The following is a 27,733-nucleotide window of genomic DNA, read 5'->3' as shown; positions in this document are numbered from 1 at the left end:
GTTCCCTGTCTTCTTGTTTTTTGATAAGTACTTTAAAGCCGTGCGGTGATGTCGCTCTTGATACAACGAAAGATCATTATAACCAGTAACACATACAAAAGCAAAAAGTCACCAAGTACATTCATACAACACACTAAGTACATTCAGACAACACAGCGTACATAATCACAAATCCAATAAACATGACTAAATTATATTCATACAATACAATGTTGGTGAATTAGAAAAAAATAAGGATATGAAAGTACCTTCAGCTGTTACTGTTGGTGATAGTGTTTAAGGAAGATTGGAAACAGAAGAACCAACATCTGCAAATTTCATGAAGAAACCACATTTATGAAAAGACAACCTAACAAAAAAAAAATGACCATCAAACATTACCAGAATAGTACATGCATTATTAGAACTTGCAGTAAATGACAAACCACATGCATTACGAACCGCAGACATACCGGAAACGCCCCACATTTCGTTTCGATAAGTTTGTCCCACCAATTTACTAAAACAACTAACAATCTCTTTCGGACGACTTCGTAGACTTCTTTTTAAGCGGGGCATTTACCATTTTTTTCAAAAACCCAAGTAAAAAGCAACATTAGAAGAAAGTTCCAAAACAAATGATAAATTCCAAACCAAACTAACAAACCCTAATCATGTAGATACTAAATAGAACAGTAGCAATCGTTAATGGTACAATACAAAAAAAAAAAAAAATAAAAAAAAAAAAATAACCTTCAAACATTCAGAATAAGAAAATCTAAAATCTTACACCTTCAAAGAAAACATGAACCTAACTAAAAAATCCCAATCAGATAAACAACAACTAACAATGTAGTCTACTCGACAATTGAAAACATATACCAAACCAATGATTGTTACCAAACGACAATTGAAAAGCTACTTAACATGGAATCCACTAAACACATGTGCCATTATAAATCAGTAGTTGACAACAACATATATCAAACAATATGCAACAAAAAATACAAACTTACTTGATTTCAAAGTCCAAATTATCAATTATATAATGGACTCTTTAGCATCATCATCATCTGTACAGCAACAAAGAACAAAAAAACCACAAATCAAAAACCTTACTTTTAACTGATTATAACAACAATCATCACAACCTTTGTACCTGCTTGTATTCCACCTGCAAGTATGATAAAAAAAATACAATTAAAACAGTGTAACACGATTAGCATAACAAATATAATAATGTATCATAAACTGAATTTTTTGATGCATATAAGAGATCATTAAGTGTACTTTTTGATAACCACAACCTAAAAGGTAATTTTGATTAGCAGGCCCTCCTAGTGTCTATAGAACCATAAATCTGAAACGACATAATGCAATAGAATAAGAAACCAAAATAATCAACATATATTAGTCATAAAGAATTAGCATTAAAAACTCATAATTAAAGTGTAATACCTAAATATCAGGAAAATTAAAAAACACTAACCTAAACACAATTGAAAACCATCTAAATTCACCATAGACACAAATCAATGAGAGCAAAAAGTAAAAAGAGAATGAATAATATCAACTTAAATATCAATTAAACCAACTTACATTTAAATAACGGCGGAGTGGAAGAGCAAGTAATCGTCGTCAGTAATGCTACCGGCGACAGCCGCACCGGTAACCATAAACGTCACCTCCAACGACACTGTAATAAAATCAAGCCCTAAGCAAACACTCAGCTATCACATCGCAAGTACCAGATTGTCAGGTACGATTATGATGCCGTTTATTCTACCGGCGACAGCGGAACCGACAACCAAAACATCACCTCTAACGGCACCGCAAAAAAATCAAACCCTAGGGTTAAATCGAGACCACCGCGATACGAAAGAACGTGAGTATGATTATCTGATTGTTTACCAACGAAACCCAAAAAAATCCAAGCGTAAACGAATTGGGGAAACCCTAGATTTCAAGAAGAATCGGCAACAGGAGTGCAGAGAGGAGAGAGAGTGAAGAAACGTGGGGGGTTTTTTTTTTTTTTTTTTTGCCTTTTTTTTTCTTTTATATAGGGGAGCAGATGTAGTTTTGGACAGAATTTGGGCGGGGTCGGGCGAAAACGATCAAAACCGGCGTGGCTAGTTTGTGGGTAAATAAGGGTTAAAATAAGGAGACAAATTGTGAGTTTCATATAAATTAGAAGGTCCTTTATGAAAATATAGTCTTCTCTTTCATCAGTCATCCCCAAACAGCTAAAACCGGCGTGACAATTAGTATATAGGTAAATAAGGGTTAAAATAAAGGTAATGATATATCCACCTTCAAAATTACTTCATCCACCATAAACTGTGCATTAGTTGATTGTACTGTACAGTTAAATATTGCATATTTATGATAAATGTAGTACTTTTAAATGTGAATATATCATTACCCTTAAAATAAGGAGACAAATTATGAGTTTCATATAAATTAGAAGGTCCTTTATGAAAATATAGTCTTCTCTTTCATCTGTCATCCCCAAACAGCTAAACCCTTTCCTAAAAAAATTATTTATGGTTGGGGCAAAATCAATAATCCAAATTTTTAGCTCTAAAATTTCGGGGTTCACTGGGGGCAGGCGCCCCTGCCCCAAGCTATTTTCGCCCCTGTGTGCAAATTGGAAGTTACCTTGGTTGTCAAATTAAGTAACTTATGTTATATTTTCGGTCCATTTGCCCTTAAAAAAACAACACTCATTTTTTATTTATTTTATGTTTTACTGTTTTTATAAATTGGCCGGAGGTCCACTCGGAAGCAATCTCTTTATTCGTCGAATAGAAAGAGGGATGACTTTCTCTACTTTCTGGGTAGAGAAAGGACTTGTTTCTATTCTCGGATAGGGGAAGGATTGTCTACATCTCACCTCCCCCATACACCAATCATTGTGGTATTGGGTTTTGTTGTTGTTGTTGTAAGCTTGAACTGAATTGTCATTTCTGCAGTTAACCATTGAAACAAAGAAAGTAAAAGATTTCGAAAACTGAAAGTGTTGATCAAAACAAGGATTCACGTTGTTTTGACCCATTATTTACTTAACGATTTTCCAATAAAAGTTAAAGTATGAACGAAAACATACAACAGGTTTTTTGTTCAAAGAAAACATAAACAGTCAAAATATGATGGGTTTTGATTTACTTTTGCAGCTCTTGTTGTTGCTCTGGCCCATCGTGATTGTTGGAGTACTGGTGCAAAGAGTGATATGTAGAACTTGTGATTCAAATTTGAAGTGAAACAAATAAATCAAATGGAGCTCAAACGCGATCCAACATGTTACAACATGACAAATTAGTTCGAAGCTAAAAGTCACTCTTGGAGCTGTTGAAACTTTTTGATGTCACATAATACCGGGTCGGAGTCCGACCCGACTCTATCAAACCCATCACTCAAGTGATCCACCCGTACACAATACCATGTACTCGATCTATATTTTCAACAAAGAATAGACAATTTGGTAGATCAAACACGTGGAATGATATTGCTCGAATTACACATGTTTATCCTCAAAATATCCGTCTCCATTTGTTTAAGTATTGAAGAATTTGATGATTGGAAGTGATGGTTTGTTGGTAAGGAGATGGTTTAAGGCAAAAATAATCTAAGAGTCCAAAATAGTGCAAAAGTGAAATGTCCCGTTCATATTGATTATAAACGTTCCATATTAATTGATTTCGTTGCGAGATTTTGACCTCTATATGAGACGTTTTTCAAAGACTGCATTCATTTTTAAAACAACCATAACCTTTATTTTATCAATAAAGGTTTTAAAAACATTACGTAGATTATCAAATAACGATAATCTAAAATATACTGTTTACACACGACCATTACATAATGGTTTTACAATAGAAATATATTACATCGACATATGTTTCTTGAATGCAGTTTTTACACAATATCATACAAACATAGACTCCAAATCTTGTCCTTATTTTAGTATGCAACAGCGGAAGCTCTTAGTATTCACCTGAGAATAAACATGCTTTAAACGTCAACAAAGTTTGAATATGAATATTACCTTGAATTAGAAAGATAACCTACTATAAATAACAAAGGTTCCTTGATCTTAGATGATTACTTGGAATGGATTAGAAAGCTTGGAAGTAGACTTGCAAACTTGGAAGTATTCTTGATTTTTATGAAACTATACTTATGGAATTTATGAAGAACACTTAGAACTTGAAGATGGAACTTGAGAGAGATCAATTAGATGAAGAAAATTGAAGAATCAAAGTATTTGTAGGTGTTTTTGGTCGTTGGTATATGGATTAGATATAAAGGATATGTAATTTTGTTTTCATGTAAATAAGTCATGAATGATTACTCATATTTTTGTAATTTTATGAGATATTTCATGCTAGTTGCCAAATGATGGTTCCCACATGTGTTAGGTGACTCACATGGCTGCTAAGATCTGATCATTAGAGTGTATATACCAATAGTACATACATCTAAAAGCTGTGTATTGTACGAGTACGAATACGGGTGCATACGAGTAGAATTGTTGATGAAACTGAACGAGGATGTAATTGTAAGCACTTTTGTTAAGTAGAAGTATTTTGATAAGTGTCTTGAAGTCTTTCAAAAGTGTATGAATACATATTAAAACACTACATGTATATACATTTTAACTGAGTCGTTAAGTCATCGTTAGTCGTTACATGTAAATGTTGTTTTGAAACCTTTAAGTTAACGATCTTGTTAAATGTTGTTAACCCATTGTTTATTATATCAAATGAGATGTTAAATTGTTACATTATCATGATATTATGATATATAATATATCTTAGTATGATATATATACAGTTAAATGTCGTTACAACGATAATCGTTACATATATGTCTCGTTTCGAAATCATTAAGTTAGTAGTCTTATTTTTACATATGTAGTTCATTGTTAATACACTTAATGATATATTTACTTATCATTTAACATAATTAACTAAGTGTATCAATATCTTAATATGATACATATGTATTTAGTAGACGTTATCATAACGATAATCGTTATATATATCATTTCGAGTTTCTTAACTTAGTAATCTCATTTCTTATGTATATCACACATTGTTAATATACTTAGTGAGATACTTACTCATCGTAATCTCATGTCAACCATATATATATGTCTATATATACCACAACATGTAGTTTTTACAATTTTGTAACGTTCGTGAATCGCCGGTCAACTTGGGTGATCAATTGTCTATATGAAACTTATTTCAATTAATCAAGTCTTAACAAGTTTGATTGCTTAACACGTTGGAAATATTTAGTCATGTAAATATCAATCTCAATTAATATATATAAATATGGAAAAGTTCGGGTCACTACAAAAAGAATCAAGAGACTTGAGCCTAAAGACTGAACTAAGTGAAATTTTGTAGTAAAAATGAAGAATCAACACCAAGTGTGGCGCACCTCAAAGCTAAAAAAAATGAAATTCAAAGTCAGTAGCTGAGTAAGTGTTAAGGTGCGGAGCACCACGAATCTAAAAAGGATCCTCTAAAAGTCAATAACTGAAATCAACGCTAAGGTGCGGGACACCACCTTTTTGGTGTGGTGCACCAAGTGCAAATCAGTGTTAAGGTGCGGAGCACCACCTTTTTGGTGCGAACCACCAACGCTAAATCAACACTTTATTATTTTGACCCACTATAAAAGGAATGACATAAGAGGACCCAAGAGAGCTACGATTGGGGTCCGTAATGGAACCCTAAAAGGGTCCCTTTCATGATTCTATGAAGATGCAAGCTCAATTTATGATCCAAGTTGACTATTACTGAAGCTAGATGTTAGATTTCCATCATCTTTTCCATTTCTTGTTGTTTCATCCTTATTTTGGTACTAAATCTTCTCCAATTTAGTTGTAATGATTAATGCTAGTTGTTTCTTTGATTTAGATCTTATTATTGTAGTTATGTTAGCATAAATTCATTTGTGTTCACTTGATTGTAAAATTCATTGATTGGATTTGCCCTAATCAATAGAATTTGTGTTTGAATGAGTATTGATTGTTGAGTTTGGTTGAAGATCCCTAATTTAGCTCCATTTTGATTACATAGATTTTTAAACTATCTTAGTGATTTTATATGTGATTCAATTTATGTTTCAACACTTTTGGTCATCTAGATAACTAAATTAGGGATTTCAAGGATTGTGTCTTTGATTTGGATTGGTTTTCAAAAGGGTTTTTAGTCAACATAGTGGTGCTAATCATTTCAAGTGATTGTTGTGATTAAGAATTTTTACATGAGTTTAATTCAAGATCGAGTCTCAATGATTTACTCAACATAGTTTTAATCTTTTGAAGTGAGTCTACGTAAGTTAATGAACTTTAATTGATTGAGGTTTAATGAAGATTAGCGAATTGGAATGAGACCATATGTTTCGACATTGATATTTAACTAAGTGTAAAGGGCCATCCATATCAAAGAGTGGATCAATCGAGTGGACACGTTTTTTCTTATTTATTTATCCCTTTTAGCTTAATATTTAGTTTAATTTAATGCAAAACTCTTTCACACCCCCTATTTAGGATAATTATTAGTCTTTCGAAATCTAAAGCAACTGCTCCATGTGGAACGAACTTGTTTGAATACTTACTAATTGCTATGATGATCAGGGAATTATTTTCAGGATGTTTATGTGTAATTTAGTTGAGTCATTTGATCCTAGTTTTTATATTTAAGTTGTCAACACACTAAAACGTCGTATCATGGACACAACCATCAAGGTACTCGTAAGAAAACACCATCACATCCTTTATCTTCCACCTTACCACATCCGTACAGATTCGAGACCCATTCGTACGGATGAAGCTCCCATACGTACGGATCCAAGTGATCTATATCCGTACGGTTGCAACCCAATCCATACGGGTGCAGTGACCATTCATACGGTTGCAGTTCATCTGAAGCAACAACAGTTTCAACGAATTTTCAAGCCAAAATCTCCAAATCTTGTTTCTGGATCCCGTTTTTGACCTCAATACCAAACACAAAACTTATACAACACATAAATGAACTCTATTCTACAAGTATTACTCTAAAACAACACTTAAATCTCAAGATTTGGACCAAAAGCACATTATATACACACTTAACCAAAAATCACATTTAAACACAGCTTTGGACACGAAAATGAACAATCTTTACCGTGTTTGATTCCTTGAAACCACAATCTACTAATTTCTCAACACGATCCAATACAAAAACGAGATTAAAGGAATTAGGGTTTGTTAGGTGAGGTAATTAAGGTACGAGAGTGTTTGAGAGATTTCACAAAATGGAAAATGTAGAAAAACTAATTCAGATACAACACATAAAAGGGTTAAAACCCATACCCCTGAATACACGAGTATTTACCTATTTTCAGGTATCTTACGTACCTCGTTATTGAAATGTCCCGTTCATATCGATTATAAACGTTTCATATTAATTGATTTCCTTACGAGGTATTGACCTTTATATGAGACTTTTTCAAAGACTGCATTCGATTTTTAAAACAAACCATAACCTTTATTTTATCGATAAAGGTTTAAAATATTATGACGGTTATCAAATAATGATAATCTAAAATATAGCGTTTTCACATGACCATTACATAATGGTTTACAATAATATTACACAACAATATAAGTCTTCGAATGCAGTTTTTAAACAATATTATACAAGCATGCAGACTCCAATCTTGTCTTTATTTAGTATGCAACAGCGGAAGCTCTTAATAATCACCTGAGAATAAACATGCTTTAAACGTCAACAAAAATGTTGATGAGTTATAGGTTTAACCTATATATTTATCAATTCGTAATAATAGACTACAAGATTTTCAATTTTCATTTCTCAATAACATGCAAACTACATAAAAATCATTCATATGATGAACACCTGGTAACCGACCTTAACAGGATGCATATAGAATATTCACATCATTCCGGGACTCTCATCGGACATGATAAATCGAAGTACTAAAGCATCCGTAACTCGGATGAGGCTTGTTGGGCCAAATAGATATATCTTTAGGATTCGCATCAATTGGTGGCAATTATAATAAACACCAATTCTTAAGCTACCAAGCTAAAAAGTGGCATATTCGGTTCGATAATTCAACATAGAATGTAATTTTTTTGATCACTTGTGTCTATTTCGTAAAACATTTATAAAACTGCATGTATTCTCATCCCAAAAATAATAGATTTTAAAAGTGGGACTATAACTCACTTTCACAGATTTTTTACTTCGTCGGGAAGTAAGACTTGGCCACGGGTTGATTCACGAACCTATAACAAATGTATACATATATATCAAGGTATGATCGAAATATATTCACAACATTTTTTATTACGTTTTAACGATTTAAGTTTGTTAAGTTAGCAGTCCAACGTTAGTAATCTACAACTAGTTGTCCACAGTTAGATGTACAGAAATAAATCAATATATATGATCTCGAATCAATCCACGACCCAGTGTATACAAGTCTCAGGCTAGATCATAACTCAAAGTATATATATTATTTTGGAATCAACCTCAACCCTGTATAGCTAACTCGAGCATTACTGCATATAGAGTGTCTATGGTTGTTCCCAAATAATATAAATAGATGGGTCGTTATGATATGTCAAAACATTGTATACGTGTCTTTGGTATCCCAAGATTACATAATATATGTTAGAATACATGTACAATATAATATAAGTTAGTTAAGTTATAATTTGTATAGATTTGTTACAAATTTCACGTAGCTACAACAAGCAAAATTATCCAATCTTGTTTTACCCATAACTTCTTCGTTTTAAATCCGTTTTGAGTGATTCAAGTTGCTATGGTTTCATAATGAACTGAAATTTATGAAAATAAATAGAAAAAGTATAAGTTTATAGTCGAAAATACAGGTTACAAGTCAATATTGTAAGAGGTAGTCATTTCAGTCGAAAGAACGACGTCTTGATGACCATTTTGAAAAACTTACTTCCACTTTGAGTTTAACCATGATTTTTGGATATAGTTTCATGTTCATAAGAAAAATCATTTTCCCAGAAGGACAATTTTTAAATCAGAGTTTATCATAGTTTTTAATTATCTAACCCAAAACAGCCCCCGGTTTCACTACGACGGCGTATGTCCGGTTTTACGGTGTTCTTCGTGTTTTCAGGTTTTAAATCATTAAGTTAGCATATCATATAGATATAGAACATGTGTTTAGTTGATTTTAAAAGTCAAGTTATAAGGATTAACTTTGTTTGCGAACAAGTTTAGAATTAACTAAACTATGTTCTAGTTATTACAAGTTTAAATCTTCGAATAAGATAGTTATATATATATATATATATATATATATATATATATATATATATATATATATATATATATATATATATATATATATATATATATATATATATATATATGAATCGAATGATGTTATGAACATAATTACTACCTCAAGTTTAGTAGGTAAACCTACTAGAAGTGACAAGAAATGATTTAGCTTCAAAGGATCTTGGATGACTTGAAAGTTCTTGAAGTAGAATCATGACACGAAAATAAATTCAAGTAAGATTCCTACTCGAATTAAGATTGTTATAGTTATAGAAATTGAATTAAAGTTTGAATATGAGTATTACATTGAATTAGAATGATAACCTGCTGTAAATAACAGAGGTTTCTTGATCTTAGATGATTACTTGGAATGGTTTAGAAAGCTTGGAAGTAGACTTGCAAACTTGAAAGTGTTCTTGAAGTTTACTTGAGTAGTTGTTTTGAAAGTTGATATAGGTTAGGATTTATGAACTAGATTGAGCTAGATTTTGTTGAAGATGATGAAGAACACTTAGAACACCAAGAGAGAACTTGAGAGAGATAAGTTTGATGCATGAAAGTTGAAAAATGAAAGTGTTATGGTTGGTGAAGAAAAACGTGATCCTACCCTTGAATATAAGGTTCCATTAGTTTGTATTTTTGTTAGATATTTCATGCTAGTTGCCAAATGATGATTCTCACATGTTTAGGTGACTCATTAAGGCTGCTAAGAGCTGATCATTGAAGTATATATACCAATAATATATACATTTAGAAGTTGTGTATTGTACGAGTACGAATAAGGATTGAATACAAGTAAATAGTGTTACTGTAGCAAATAGTGTTTACTGTAGCAAATAGTATTTTACTGTAGCGAATAATTTTCACTGTAGCGAATAGTATTTCACTGTAGCAAAGTGAAAAGGTACTGTAGCAGATAGTGTTTTTACTGTAGCAAATAGTGTTTTACTGTAGCAAATAGTGTTTTAGTTGTACATCTTTGATTTAATTGTATTTCTTCTTATATATATAAAATAAAAACTTACATCATAAAAAAAATAAAACGATTATATAATTATCACAAGTTATGACGTTCGTGAATCATCAGGCAAACGGGGTGGTCAATTATCTACATAAACTCATTTCAATTAATCAAGTCTTAACAAGTTTGATTGCTTAACATGTTGGAAACATTTAATCATGCAAATATAGTTTTCATTTAATATATAATCATGAAAAAGTTAGGGTCACTACAGTTATGTGGTCCTAACGAAGTCCATATTTAATAAACAAACATGTTTTGTGACCCTTGTCACAAACTGATCTCAACCCAATAGTCAAATAGCTATAAACATATTATTATTGAATTTAACATTTAATAATACATAAGGGCAAACTAGTCATTCTTACTAGCCTCGATCTAAGGGTGTTACAAATCTAACCCCCTTAAAGAGATTCCATCCTCAAAATCTGGTCAATCATAGTCACTAAAGTCACAGATCTTTATCAAAACCTTGATTTTCTAGTTTCAGTTCAGGTTCCCATGACATTCCTTTTTTTACTTTATTGTTTCATAAATGACTAAGTCACCATATGGGGTTTCAAATAACCGATCTCCTAAATTCATCCAATAAATCAACGGTCGGGTCCAACGTTAACAGTCATTTCAAGTCGTCTTAAATAGGTATCAAAGTTTCAAAACCAAACATTGATTCGGACCAATGCTAGAGATAGTCAATTTTCACCGAGAAACTTCGTTAAGAACAATGTGAGATTTATTTGATTTGTAAATATGTATATTATAATATGATGTGGAATTTTAAATATGACTTGGATTATGATGTGGAATTTCAAAGTAAAGAAAACACATTCAAATATGACGTGGAATTCTAAATATGACTTGAAATTTACAAGTAAGCAAATAAATTAACTAAAAATTCCACTTGTCAATATTTACCCAATTGCAATTATTTTGCAATTAGACATCCTTTTTGTAACATCCTGTTACCGGACCTAGCTGAAAAGACCCTTCTGACCTTGGGTGTGTTTGTGTGTTATTATGTTTGTGACAAGAGTCACAGAACAGGTTCGTTTATTTAATTTGCACTCCGTTAGGGCAGTCAAATTAAATACCAAAGTTATCAGATAACTGGTAAATACCCGTGTATTATGGGGTTTTAACCCCAAATAAATGTATAATGCAGCCTTATTCTTTCATTTCTCCACCTCTCTCTAGAAAACTCACCAAACACCCGTACTCACTCATCTTCATCATCTCTAACCCTAGATTTTTAATTTGTGTTATAGAGTTCAAATCGTTCATATCATCTTGTTCATTACGATATACTGAATCTATTGAGGTAAGAATCAAAGTGTTTCAAGCTCTAATCTTTGAGAAAATGGGGTTTTTGTGTTAAGTTTACTAAAAGTGCAATTTGGGTCAAAATGGTTGATTTTGATGTTGTTTGTGTTAAAATCTTATGGGTTTGTGTTTATTAATGTTTAGTGTATTCGATTTGGTCAGTTTTGAGGTAAGATTCGAGCTCTAGAGCAAGAATTGGTGAATTTTGAGTTAAACCCGTAGCTGTGTTCATCTAGTTCATCAGATGAACACACTCGGTCGAGTGTCTCTTGACACTCGACCGACTGTGTAGACGATCGACCGGTTGAGTGACACACTCGATCGAGTGTGTCTGGTTTCTGACATGATGATTTTTATTAGTCAGTCGACTAAGTGAGAAGACACACGACCGTGTGTATTGACACAGTCGACCGACTGTGTGAGTCAGTCGACCGAGTGTCTTTGTGGGCAGAATATTTTACTAAGTGTTTATGTCTAGCCGTTATGCTGCCTGCGTGTCTTTCGATAATCATGATGTAAATTCTGAAAATGCATAAGTGTTGAATAGACTTTTTAGCGGCGCTTTTAATACTGATTTGCTGTATTGTGCTGTCTTATGTTAACGAACAGAAACTAACTATGTTTATGGTGTTCTTAGGTGAGAAAGACAAGAACGAGGCTCAGTAGTGAAAATCTGAGTAATTGCTGGTATTCGGTGAGTGGGATTATCTCTTAGTGTAGTATAGAGTAGCAAGTTGCGCTACTATGTTTACTATTGTTGTTAGTTTTCATGTTTAGAAGTTATGTTGTACAGTTGATCACAGTTAGGGTTGCCATGCATTTAGTAGTATTAGTTGCCTGTAGTGGTAGTAGTAGTAGTAGTAGTAGTAGTAGTAGTAGTAGTAGTAGTAGTAGTAGTAGTAGTAGTAGTAGTAGTTAACTGGTTGTATGTGCACAAGTTGTTGTTGTCGTTGGAACCTTGATCTGTTAGGTTTAGCTCAGAGAGGTCAACCTAGTTGTGGTTGGGTCCAGTTGGCTACTGTTTGTTGAGTATAGTGCTGAATGACGCATCACCTGCGTATGGATGACTATACTGGGGATTCAGTAGTAAGGACTATCGGTAGACTCTAGCCTGATCAGCTAGTGGTCGTATGCCCGTACAAGCCGCCGGTCCTCTAGTTGGAGCATAGTTGCCAGTTGTTGTTTGTTGTATGTGGTTGTATATATTTGTTGATGTAGGAGTACAAGTTGGTACTGTATGCTAGACCTTTTAATAGTTCCATTCACTTAGCCTCGTGCTAACCCCTCACCTCCTCCCTTGCAGGTTTTGGATCTTAGTGCTGGTAGGGACGGGAATCGGGTTGAAGATGTGTTTGACAAGACGAACTCTGATGTCTTAATTTTTGTAAATATGTAACTAGTCATTTAACGTAACAACTATGGTTTGTAATGAAGTAATTAACTAAGCATCTGTGATAATCATGTTTGAAATTAACTAAGAGTATTTATGTAAATTAAGTCTTCCGCTGTGATTAAAAAAAACAGGGTGTTACACTTTTAAACACTAATTTAAAATCAAAATCCTTTATGGACAATAAAAAAAACTGATATACCTTTTATTAAAAAAAAGGTTTTTTATATTACATTTCTAGGCAAATTGCCCTTAAATGAATAAGGGGTAAATTTGTCATCTATATCATTCAGATACTTCATTCACTTTATTGTATCATCGGCATATTGTAGGTGAGACACTATGATGTTATCGTGTCCTATGTAAGATCCTGAATTTGTGCATCAGAAAATGTTCTCAAAAGTGTCAGTAAATGTGTGCATCAGAAAGCGCCACTAAAAGTGAACCTAAGTCCTGGGTGTCGCGAAACGCTACAGACTATCGCGAAACACGACAAAGTCGCTGAACTGACCATTTTAACCCATTTTTAAAGGGATATTTTGGGGATGTTTTGGTCTTTTCACTTGTGGGACGGTTTTGGAGCCTCAAAACTGATTCAAGGCTTATCTTATCCTCATTCTTCACCTACCTCAATCATTCATCTTCATTCTTAGAGAGAGAGAGAGAGAGAGATAAGAACTAGAGTGAGAAAGTGCTAGATCAAAGGAAGGAGATGGAATCTTCATGAAGTGGAAGAATTAAAGTTGTTCATCTCGTTTCTAGCTACGTTTTAGTAGTGGTGGTAAGTCCTAACTCCGATTTTCTTTACTTTGATTTTGATAGAAGGTTAGGGTTTGAGTTAGTGATGGGTTATAAACCCCATTTCTCATGAAATTGGGGGTTTTGTTGTATGTATTGTGTAAGTAAACCCGATTATTGTGAGTTTAGGGTTTATTGATGAGATTGGCTAAATTTGTCATGGGTTTGGGTATTAATCACTAGATGGTAAGTGTGTTGGTAATTTAGATGTTCATAAGAACATGTTTGTTGGTCAAAATGGGTGTTAGCCTTGATTTGGTGTCAAACTAAGTTATGGGTCAAGATTTGATGAACCAAGCATATAAATATTTGATTCAAGTATTAATTGGTGTTTTGGAAAGTTAATCACTAGCCGTTAGTGATTAAGGATGTTTTTGGGACTTATGTCAAAATGAGTTGATTTTAAATTGGGTCAAAATTGGTAATGACACTAGTTTTGGTCAAATGAACGTTAAACACTTTTGTTAAGTGCTAAATTATGTTTTTGGATGTAATTACTCGCGAGAAGTGATTTTGGATTAAAATGATATTTTTAACATAAGTCAAATGTGGTCAAATGCAATATGGGTCAATATTACACGTGTGGTGTTTTTTGTGTAAATGGCGGTTTGAAATTATTACTACCTAAGTAGTAATTTAGTGTTAAGACCTAGGTTGGTCTAATTGGTGTAAAGTATAAATTAGGTTAAATTGTACTTTGTGGAGTGAGTTTGAATTACCACCTAAAGTGGTAGTTGGTTTGTGTCCATTAGGTGTTAAATGGGCGGGTTTTGGAGAGCAAGGTGTAATCCCTCGGTTAAGGGATGTTTGTGTCGGGTTCTCTTTTAGATAATGGCTATTTATGTGTACATTGTACCTATGTGTGATATAGGTGGTTGCTTGCTCGAATTTGAGGACGAAGATCATGTCATACGTGACTTGTGCAGGCATTTCAAGGTGAGTGGAATAATTATATATGTATGTATACGGTTTATATATTTGCGGGATATGGGTTTAAAGTTCGATGTGACGATACCATATCCTTGTGTGTGTTATTGTTCGATGAGGGTTTAAAGTTCGGTGTTGACGATACCTCATGTATGGATTTAAAGTTCGATGTTGACGATGCCATACCACTATTGTTTGTTGGATGAGGGTTTAAAGTTCGGTGTTGACGATACCTCATGTACGGAGTTAAAGTTCGATGTTGACGATGCCATACCACTATTGTAGTGATTTGATGAGGGGTTAAAGTTCAATGTTGACGATACCTCATATGTGAGTTTTAAGTTCAATATTGACGATACCACATTAAATGAGGCGGATGGGGTTTAAGTTCGATGTTGACGATACCATTCGCGGGGCTAGCCTTGAATACTAACGGATGTTTTGAACATCGATATTTTGTGTGTTGCTTATTATTTAGCATTTATATTGTTGAGATTATGTGCTAATTATGATGCTAGTTTGTACGTTTGAAAATGCTAGCTTGTATATATTGATATGCGAAATTTATGCGTGGTTGTGTAAGTGGGTGCAAGTAGGTAAATTGTATATGTATATATATAATTATTGCATTCACTAAGCGTTTTGCTTACCCCTCTCGTTGTTTACCTTTTTACAGGTATTGTGATTTGTGAAGCTAGCTAGTTGTTAGACTAGATGCGTAGGAGCGCTTGGGCTCGATGGGGTAGCTTTTGAATTTTTGGACGCGAATTGGGGATTTGGTAGCCCCCTGTGATAATGCTCTTGGTATCGGGTTGGGTTATTGAGTATTAACCCGTGTTTGTGTAATTGAATTATTATTACAAATGTTTTTGTAAGGTGTCATTTGGGTACCAAGGGTCGTTGTAAGTTGTTAAACGTAATGTCATGATATTATGTTTTTGGTTAAAACAAATTTGGAAATGTATTGTATAAATGGGACCTAACTTATAAAAAAAATGTTCTTCGTTTTTGGTAAACGGATTTGGGGTCGTTACATCCTACCTCAATCCCTTTGATATAACCGTTTGTAAGAGCCCTTTTTCTTAGAATATTTAAACCCTCGCGACAATAATCAATAAGAAAAGGGAGATTGGATCCCCTTGACGAACACCACGTTCCAGAGTAAACTCCTTGGTAGGCGAATCATTTATTAATATCGAGATTGAAGCTGAAAAAAGACATCTAATTATCCACTGAATCTAGGTAGGTTCAAACTCAAGCTTTGCATTGTGCTAGAGAGAAAATCCCAACTAATAGAATCAAAAGCTTTTTCTAATCTATTTTAAAGACGAGACCTTTTTTTTCTACTTTTAAGATCATCAATAACTCCATTTACCACGAGAACGCTATGTAGAATTATACGACCCTTTAAGAATGTTGTTTGTTCCATGCTGATTATTTTGTGGATGACTTTGGATAACTTAATGGAGAGAATCTTCGTGAGTATTTTATAATACGAGCCAATGAGACAAATCGGACAATATTCATTAAAACCGAATGAATTAGGTTTCTTTGGTATTAATATGATGATAGATGCGTTGCAACCGCGAGATATTTTCATTTTATCCCAAAACAATCAAGAGTCTTAATAAGGTGATCTTTGACAAGCAACCAGTGACCTTGGAACTTTTGCAAGTTTGAATGGCCTCTCATCTCTCTCTTTCTATCTACGAGTATAAAGTTTTTAAAACTATAAATCTATACTTGACCTCCTTACAATTTTCAAATATTTTATTATCTATTTTTTCACTTTAAATATATAAAATTAATCATAATCATTTACATTCCTATTTATATTATATTCATTTTCAATTTATATAACATTAGAAAATATACAATTACACCATAAACATATATGCATACCACGACTGCCAATGCTTATTTTAATAATTTTAAGATTTTTTTTATGTCTATAGCTTTATAGTTATCTTGAAATTTTTGTAAAATACATAAATTGTCTATACAATGATAATAAACTACACTTATTTTAAAAATAACCACCCTTAACTATTATAAAATACTTGCTCAAATTTAATTCTAACCATAACATTCAAGATTACAACTAGAAAAGTAACATTGTTAATATTTGAATTTTTCTTATAACAACTCTTATGATTGTCACTAAAAATAATTAATGAAAAAATATGGTACATCTGATAGTTATTTTAGAGTGTGACTAGAGCCGTCTCCAGCAAATTAGAAGGCGTTGAGCAAAAATAAAAATGAAATCTTATACATCTTATATTTGTCAAAATGTTTTATTCTCAAATATTTGTCATCTAACTATAATTAAAATATTACTTATATAAAACTACCCTAAGCAAAATCATATATCAACTATGTGTGTATATACATATATATTCAAATTTGTGGGTCTTTAGCGGTTGTCCATTTTTTTCATGTTCGAAGACGCCTATGTGTGTATGATTGACTTTTTTAATGCACAAATATTATTTGCATTTAAATTCTTTAATGACAATTTTATGAATTACCATACTAACTATTAGACAAAACTTATAAATAGTACCAGGAGTATTTTCGTCTTTTCACTTTTTTCCCCTTCTTTCTTTCAAGTAATACCGCAAAAGTCCCCACACTTTGTTCAAAAATTAAAATCGGCCCCCAACACAGGGGGTTAAAGCGTCAAATCAAAATTTTCATAAAATATCTTAAATAAACTCCACTCAAATATTCAACAGGCCGTATCTTCTCGCTCGCAACGAGTTAAATTTTTCCGACACCATTCTTAAAATCGAAATAATTTTATGAACACAATGTCACTAACTATACGCAACACAGACACTTTTAAAAAAACGCTAAATATTTAGGGTACTTTTCATATATGTTGATTTTTCACTCGCAGGCTCCGTAACTAAACACAATAAAATACATTAAAAATCGAACCCCCGCCGCGAAGCGAGGGTTCGAAAACAAGTTGTCACTAAAACTCCTTATTAATATTATTAAGTTGTTTTTTATCATACGTGTACAATAATTAAAAAATCGTCGTTGCTTAACGTGTAATTGTGGGGTGCCAGTTGCCAAGCGACGCAATAAAATGTCATCATCACGCCTTTCCAGATATAGCTCATTTCACCTTCTTGTGTAATTCATATTATTATCTTTGTGTATATTTATATTTATATTTTATATTATATTATAAATATAAATATATAAAATAAAATATAAGTTACGTTTTTAATATTAGTTTTAGCATTATATATTTCAAAATACTATGATTGGTTTTCCCTTAAAATAATAATACGAATACAAATCTATCTATAGTTTCTATTAAAATTCTATAATTATGATTTCATTGTTAGGCTAATTTCTTTGTCAAGGAAAAATCAAAAATAAAAAGAAAAACATCTAGATCATTTAGATGATGTTATTAATCCTTAATATTTTATAATTAAAAAATTTGTACTTATAGTAACTAACTAAAATAAATTATTACTCCGTGATTTTGAGTAGTCAGTATATAAGCTATAATTACGAAATAATTATTGTAAATAATGTGATGATTTGATCATTTGAGAAACGTGTAACTATTTGCCTACATACACAACTACTGAATGATTCACAAATTAGCAAGAAACTCAATTTTATCCAATAATTTTAGCTCTATTTAAATCAGTTTTAATCCTCACCCTATTTAAATTTCAATTTGATTAATAGATTCTGACGTGTAATCCGTAATTTCAGCTTTTATCATTCATATCACAATATCACACGGTTTATATAGCTCAATCTTTACAATAGACTTTACATTTCCTCTTTATGCAACATATATTTGAAAAAAATCAAATGGATTGTGTGATATGCAATCTATACTATCATATAAATTTCTAAAACGATAATGTCATAAATAAGAATTATTCAAGCTTAAAAAAATTTCAGAAATAAAGAAAAGATTTCTAAGTCCAATGTTATTAAATAATTAATTATATTTAATAAAAAAATTAACATGTTCATTGTATAATATATGGAACATTATGCGTACAATCTTATGATAAAACACTCTCATGATCATTTGTACAATATTTGAAGCATTATATACAACCTTATGTTAAAACACCTCTATTAACATATGTAGGATATTTGAAGCACTATGTACAATCTTGTGATATAACATTCTCATGATCATATGTACAAACTTTAAAACAAATTGTACAATCTTCTACAAAACACCTTGAACACATGTACAAATTTTGAAGCATATTGTACAACCTTCATATAATAAATGTATTTTAAATTCTTTTTAAAATAAAAAATTAGTGAGGCATTTGTTATTACTAATAATTATTATTAAAAATATAAATACTCAATTTTAGAGCAAACTTTATTATTATTATTATTCAAAATTTAGAGCAAACTTTATTATAAATACTCAAAATTTAGCCCGATTTAGAGTTTAGGGTTTATTATTTTGGATTTAGTCCCTAAACCCAAAACCCTAAACCATAAACTCTAAACTCTAAATCGTTCGTGTTAAAAACTCAATCTAAATCCTAAATCTAAACCCTAAATCTAATTTTTAAACCCTAATATCTAAACTCTTAAAATACGCTCGAAAAACACGATAATTGTTATATATTATTTCTTCGAGAGTTTTCCCGCCAAAATAAAAATATTTATCACAAAGTGTCTTTTTCAAATGTTCATAGTTTCATCCAATCTATAATGTTCGTGAACAAAGTTTTTTCAAAAAATGAAAAAAAATGTGCTTCCTCTCGCTTCCCCCCAATTGGTTACTTCCCCATTGATCCTACCAATATATATATATATATATATATATATATATATATATATATATATATATATATATATATATATATATATATATATATATATATATGGGGAAGTAACCAATCGGGGAGAAGCGGGGGGGAAGCAATTTTTTTTTTTTTGGAATTTTTTTTTTCGGCATCAAAATCACACGAAAATATGAACATTTAGAAAAGACACTTCGTGATGAATGTTATTATTTAGGCGGGAAAACGATCGACAAAAAAAAGATTCAAGATAATATTGTTCGTGAAAAATGTGAACGTTTTTTTGTTTCATGTTTTGTGAAGTAAAATTTAGCCCGATTTAGAGTTTAGGGTTTAGGGTTTGGTGTTTTGGGTTTATTCCATAAACCCAAAACACCAAACCCTAAACCCTAAACTCTAAACCGTTTGTGTTAAAAACTCAATCCAAATCCTAAATCTAAACCCTAAATCTAAACCCTAAACTCTAAATTTCTAAACTCTAATATCTAAACCCTATAAACCCTAATATCTAAACCCTAATATCTAAAACCTCAACAAACGCTCGAAAAATACAATAATTATTATATATTACTTCTTCGAGCGTTTTCCCGCCAAAATAAAAACATTTATCACAAAGTGTCTTTATTAAATGTTCATATTTTCATCCAATCTATAATGTTCGTGAACAAAGTTTTTTCAAAAAACAAAAAAAAAACATTTTGCTTCCCCCCGCTTACTCCCGATTGGTTACTTCCCCCTTGATCCTACCACTATATATATATATATATATATATATATATATATATATATATATATATATATATATATATATATATATATGAGACACTTTTTTGGGGGAAGAGGGGGGAAGTAATTTTTTTTTTCGTTTTTATTTTTAATTTTTTTTCTCAAGCATTAAGATCACATAAAAATATGAATATTTAAAAAAAGATACTTTGTGATAAATGTTACTCCGTATTATTTTAGCGGGAAACTCTCGAAAAAATAAATGATAACATTCATTGCATTGAATGTTTTGCTTCTGAGTTTTTTTTAAGGGGTTAGAAATTAAGGTATAGAAATTAGGGGGTTAAAAATTAGGGTTTAGCTATTAGGGTTTAGAAATTAGGGTTTTGGGTTTAGAAATTAGGGTTTAGGGTTTAGAAATTAGAGTTTAGAACGGTTTAGAGTTTAGGGTTTTGGGTTTAGGGACTAAACTCAAAACACTAAACCCTAAACCATAAACTCTAAATCGGGCTAAATTTAAAAAAAAAATACTTCACACAAGATGAAAACAAAACGATGCAAATAAACTCTAATTAAAACATTACTCATGATGAATGTTATCATTTATTTCTTCGAGTGATTTCCCGCCAAAATAATAACATTCGTCACAAAGTTTTTCTTTTAAATGTTCTTATTTTCACCTAAACTTGATGTCTGAAATTTTTTTCTCGAAAAAACGAAAAAAATTTACTTCCCCCTAAAAAAGTGTCCCTCTTGATTATGACCATATATGTATATATATATATATATATATATATATATATATATATATATATATATATATATATATATATATATACGTCAGGATTAGCTACCAAAAGAGAGTAATGCTTTTATTATTTATATTTAGCTGGGGCTCCTAGCTATAACTCACCTACTTGTCTTCCTTTTAACGAGTAAATGGTAAATATAACTCAGGTTCGTATTTTTGTATGTTTGTTCAGTAATGTGGGACAAAAGTGTCTATATAGTTAACCCTAGTGACAAGAGGTGATAGATTAAGATTAACTAAATAAAATAGTAATTTAACGTAAAAAGATAGAGATAGATAGGTATGAAGAATAGAATTCTGAAGGAGAATTATCGCAAGAGTTTGATTTCCTAGGGTAAACACTAAACCTCAATCAACTGGGCTATGAACTTAACTGATTTGTCACTACGAGTTTAGGCCTTGAAGATTCTAGCTAAGACGGATATCCATACTCCCAACGTTAACCTAAAAGGTTTAAACGACCTTATGAATAGAATCCTAGGTACATGAACAAAGTGGTATACCCAATAAAGGAAAGTCTCAGCTTTTCTTAATCCTAGTTGGTCTAACTAAAGCAATATTCTACCACTTAATCACTGTGCTATGCCTTAACATTAACAGATATGCAATCTTAGATATTCTAAGGTACTGCTAATTGGAATAGAGGTCTCTCCTTTACGATCACTTATTCAACCCCGGATCATCTTACAACATCTCAAGAACATTGCTTTTGACGTGTGACAACCCGAAAATTTTCGACCAAATTTAAACTTAATCTTTATATGATTCCGACACGATAAGCAAAGTCTGTAATGTTGAGTCTCGAAAATTTTGGAACTATGTTCATATATTCAATTACCCTTTTGACTATGCTCGACGATTCACGAACATTTATGTATATAAAGATATGTATATATAATATATAGTTATATTAACTAAAAATGTTAACAAAGTATTAGATGTATAATACTTTACATGAACAAATTGTTTCAATATATGTTTAATATATTTATCGAAGGAATTTAAAGATAACATCAAATGATTGATTTATCTGATACATTGCGATATGATTACGAGTCTCTGTGAGGTCCACGTTGATTTAAGAAATCTCTCCTTTTTGACTGTATTTGAATTAAATATATAAATAACCTGCAACGTGTATATAAAAGTATTTATATATATATATATATATATATATATATATATATATATATATATATATATATATATTAAGGTTCGAAATTATTTTTGGTAAACGATAGTAACACCCGTTTATTTTTCCGTTTGATAAATAAATATTATATACAAATTTATATTTTTCTAAACGAAAATATATATTTTACAATGTGATAATGTATAGAATCTAATTAGATATAAAACGTTTCGATATTATTAAATGTATTTTAATAAATAAGGAGAAGGTAATTTAAAGAAGCAAATGACCAAAACACTCGAACGTACAAGATACACTTCAGGTAATATAGTTATTGATGATGTAAGTCTATATTTTGACAAAGGTATGAGTCACGAAACGTAAAGTAAAGTTTTCTAAGCGTACGAAAGGACGCTCGAAAAACTGAAACCGGGATATAAACTGGGCATCAAAATACAAGACAACGAAGCTATTGTTACAAGTCAACTATGCACGAGAATATAATATAATATATAATTAATTAAAATAAATTATATAAATTATATATAAATATAAAATTATGTCGACAAGCTAGTGAACAAAAATGTGTGAGCTGGAAATGCGCACCTTCGCGATCGCGGAGCTGTAAAAATAGAAAAAGCCTATAAAAGGCACGAGCCTTCTGCTCTCGATTCATTCTTCAATCTATCTATCCATTCTTACTCTGTATTATAATTATATTTATATTATTATTATTATTATTATTATTATTATTATTATTATTATTATTATTATTATTATTATTATTATTATTATTATTATTATTATTATTATTATTATTATTATTATTATTATTATTATTAAGATTAATATTACTATTAATCTTATACTTAGGAGTATTATTATACATAAAATATTACGACGAGGTTATGCCCAAACGATTTCGAAACAAGCTTTTCAAGCGGGATAGAACTAAGGAAAATATGGGTTATAGCTATGGAGGTTATGGGTAATGTTCGTGGGTATTGTTCGCAAGTCAAACCTAGTGTTTATCATCTCCGTTGCGTCTACGTACTTTCCTGCAATATTGAATCACAATATTGATACGTGAGCATTCATATCTAACCTTTTATATATTAATAGTGTATCCATGTCTAGTGCTCGAGTATATATGTTAGTGCATGCTTGTATGCTTTAATTTTGTCGTTAAACAGTTTATGATGAATCACGAATTTGATACATATGATACTGATATAAAGTATATGATATGCATGTCATTGGAAAGCTGTCGAAAAATTAATAACTTTTCGTTTAGAAATCGCGTGATTTCGATGAACGGATTAAAAGATATGGCCAACTGAATTATGTTTGACGTTAATTGAAATTGGTTTTGAAACTGTAAATTAATATTTAAACAACTTGTCTATGAGATTGATAATTTGGATTTTTAGATATTACTAATCGAGTAAATGAATTTCTATATAAGGCACGTCTCGTTTTGTTGAACAATTGTCAAAGTTGACTGTCTTATCATGTTTTAAAGCTTTATAAATACTATAATCTGATTTTATAAGTATTGGAAAGCTTTGTGAAAGCCATAATAATTCAATTATAATATAGCTCCTGAAATAAATAATATTTTGAGTTTGATAAACTATAAATTCGTTCAAGACTGATACTATGTTAATATGATAAACATGTATAGATTTAAAGATCATATTGGGTCAGGATGACTTTTGAGATGACTTTTGTTAACTTTTGCATGTCGGTCTCGAGCATTAGGATTGTGATACACTATGACCCAACCTAACTTGTTAGACATGTATTGACCAACATATGTTCTCTAGGTTGAGATCTACGGTTATTTTGCATTCCGAGTTTCGGTCACATTTCGGTGAATGACCTTATGTGCTGCTAAGGAGAGTTTCATTTGCTCCCTTTTTAATTGCTTTTGCAATCTATATTTTTGGGCTGAGAATACATGCACTTTATTTTAAACACAATGGATACAAGTACATACTAAATTCTACACCGAGTTTGAACCGAAAATCCCTTAGCTTTGGTAACTAGTAACTGCCGGTTATAAGAACTGGTGGGCACGAATAGTGGTATATGGATCCATAGGGCTTGACATCCCCGTCTGTTCCAGGTATAGAAACCCTAGCCTGAACTATAAAACAGACGTATGCTATTTGAGTTTAGTACACGTTGGTTTGCGTGTATTGTACATGTTGGTTGCATGTATGTTAAAACAGGGGTACTTATTATATAGACGTTAAAGTTTAGTTACCAGGGTGCTCAATCTTGTAGAATATTTTGATAAACGTTTCTGGATGAAACAACTGAAATCTTGTGATCCACCTTTATATACAGATTATGCGCAACATTAAAACTATGAACTCACCAACCTTTGTGTTGACACTTGAAATCATGTTTATTCTCAGGTTCCTAGAAGTCTTCCGTTGTTTGCTTATATGTGATACAAGCTATGTGCATGGAGTCATACATGCTTTATTCGAGAAAACGTTGCATTCACAAAATCATCACCATGTATCTTATTTTGACTGCATTATCAACGGATGTAGTATTGTAAACTATTAACTACGGTGATTGTCTATATGTAGAAATCATCAAACATCAAAAACCTTGAAATTTGATATTCAATTATGGTGTGCCTTTTCAAAAGAATGCAATGTTTACAAAACGTATCATGTAGAGGTCAGTACCTCACTGTGAAATCGATGAATGATGTATTCGTCTAAATGGATTTGGACGGGTCGTTACATGACGCGAATCATGCTTTTGAGCAAGCTAGTGTTCACTGAACTCTCTGTTGCTGACTCTAATCACAACCTAAATGGGCAGCTCTTCTATGATGAATAAGTGGTTATCCGTACGTAGGTACTATATCCCTATTGTGACGTTAAGTACACATAACTACTTACCTTGTATCCTAGGGTTGATCAGGTCCTAATACTAGGTTATAACCACGTGAATAAGCGGAAAGGGTGATCCGTAAATTAAACTTCTAAACCGTCAGGGTTTCAGCATAACAGTATGATAAGTCTCAGATAAAGTATTCAACATATAATAAACATTTGTAACAGATAGATAATCATGCAAGATGAAACCAACTTAAGATAATAAGATAACTTCATTAAATTAAGGAAAGCGTTCACCGTTTACAGATGAGATCTGGACCATTACAAATGCTGACATCCTCTAGACCGCTCCTATTACAATCTTCGGCGTTCGCCTCCGGGTACTTAATTTCTCGCTCGGAGGTGAGAAGGCCTTGAAAGCTCTAGTGAGAGTAAGTGTATTGTAGTGAGAGAGTGAAGAGATGTGTGTGGAAATTGGATGACAAAAAGCCTTTAAATAGACACAAAATTTGCCTGCAAACGGCTGGCAGGCCGTTTGGCAGGCCATTTTTGGAGGCCGTTTGCTAAGGCAAGCCGTTTATCGAGCTCGTTTGCTCTGACCGTTTGGCAGGCCATTTGTCATACTGGCAGGCCGTTTAGTAAGCCGTATGGCAGGCCGTTTACTGGCCTAGTCAGCCTGATTTCACTAGATCATAACTTGATTTCTTGTCTTTCACCGTTTTCGCTATAGAATCTTCGTTTTAGCTCCGTTTCTCTTGATTCTTTTTGCATTGTCTTCGTAATTACTTTATCTACAAATTTAACCGAAAAGGCAATTATTTTACTGAAAAAGTTTTGAACTTTATGCTTTTGGGACTCAATATCGGGGGTAAAAACATGACTTTTTAGCCGATATCATTGCTGCTGATTGGCTAAAATCTGATAAGCGTGATGATGATCTGGCAGGCCCTTTTGGTGGAATTGTTCAAGTGTTGTTCGTTCATGTTTCATGATAATTTAATTAGTTGAAGTTCTCACGAATGATTAAGTTAATATAATATAATTTACTTGGAATTTTGCAGAAATATGCACCATATGGTAGCCTGAATTCTTCGATGTCATCAACATACAGGTGCATACTGTTTAAAGGTGTCAAGATGAGTGGGTTGGGTAACGGCTAATTACAAAAATTACAAAAATAGTATTATAAGACATCGGGAAAAGATAGCCAACGCAGCGAATTGTTCGAAAGATAATTCGTCACCCGTGGAAAATATAGCCAATGGGATACATGTAGCTCAGGCTAATGGCATGTGAAAGGAGCCTTTGGTTACCTGGGTTCACAAAAACTTGTAGGTTAGTAAAAAAACTACTACTAATTTTCTATAGTACAATATGATTCAATAATTTATATAGAAGTATGTGCTGGTCCTAGTGAAAATAAAAATAGTAATAATAATTTAATCAATATTTTAAAATTCAGGGAATTCTTACGAATGAAACCAAGTGTTTATGATGTGAAACTGTGACTGCAATGGATGAAACATTCTTAGATTTGAGCCTTGATATAGAGCAAAATAGTTCGACAACCAGTTGTCTAAAGAATTTCAGCTCAACCGAAACCTTAAATGCCGAGGATAAGTTTTTCTGTGATAAATGCTGCAGGTTTGTGCTTTTTGTTTTTTTTTACAAATTATCGTTTATGTTCAAGTTTGATAAATATCTTTTAATGACATAGTTTAAAGCATAAATTCAACAATTAGATTTGGTGGGTCTAAAACCGCTGTTATTTTTTATTGAAAATAGATGGCATATATATGAGTTAAAACAGTAATATAATACATTATATTTAAATAAAGTAATTTAAGAGTTTATGTGCAATTAAAAGTGGACCTTTTTTAACTTCCAACACTCCCGAAAGATTACTTGTTCCCCTTTTAGCAATGTTTTCTTTGATCCGTTTAAGATAAAGCAGAACCCAAATCAACTCATTGTAAGTTAATGGGTCAAATTTCGTTATGTGTGTGTACGCGCACATGCGTCGTCATGAAGTCACTACTTTCAAGAATGAACCCCATGAAGTTCATTTTTGTGGGATATTTAGGTCCAGAGTTAAAAAAAATTGAATCCCATGAAGTTCATTTTTTTGTGTGTGTGCGTGTACGCACGCGCGCGTGTTAATGGGGTTGTTTATTGGTTGTATCTTTTTCATCCCCAGTTTGCAGGATGCAAAAAAGAGGATGAAGATCAAGCAACCGCCACATATTTTGGTTACACATTTAAAGCGTTTCAAGTACATGGAACAGCTTGGTAGGTACAGAAAGTTATCATATCGTGTTGTTTTCCCTCTCGAGCTGAAGTTGACCAACACAGTAGAAGATGCTGATTGCGAGTACTCATTATTTGCGGTGGTGGTTCATGTTGGCAGTGGGCCCAACCACGGGCATTATGTTAGCCTGGTGAAAAGCGATAATCACTGGTTGTTTTTTGATGACGAGAATGTAGATATGATTGAGGAATCTTTTGTTCAAACCGCATTCGGGTCAGTCCAAGAGTATGTAAGCAACAGACCATGGACACATTTTGTTCTATGAAAGCCTTGCTGCTAATAGTGATCATTTATAA

At 32.0% G+C, this 27,733-nt stretch overlaps 1 pseudogene; it reads left to right on the top strand.

The window, feature by feature from the left end:
* Positions 1–1,623: 1,623 nt before the first annotated feature.
* Positions 1,624–27,733, top strand: LOC139902625 (ubiquitin carboxyl-terminal hydrolase 4-like; annotated as a pseudogene).

Source organism: Rutidosis leptorrhynchoides, chromosome 3, assembly GCF_046630445.1.
Source record: "Rutidosis leptorrhynchoides isolate AG116_Rl617_1_P2 chromosome 3, CSIRO_AGI_Rlap_v1, whole genome shotgun sequence".
In the NCBI taxonomy this organism is placed as follows: Eukaryota; Viridiplantae; Streptophyta; class Magnoliopsida; order Asterales; family Asteraceae; genus Rutidosis; species Rutidosis leptorrhynchoides.
The sequence above is the reverse complement of the archived record's forward strand: the minus strand, read 5'-3'. Positions and strand labels throughout refer to the sequence as shown.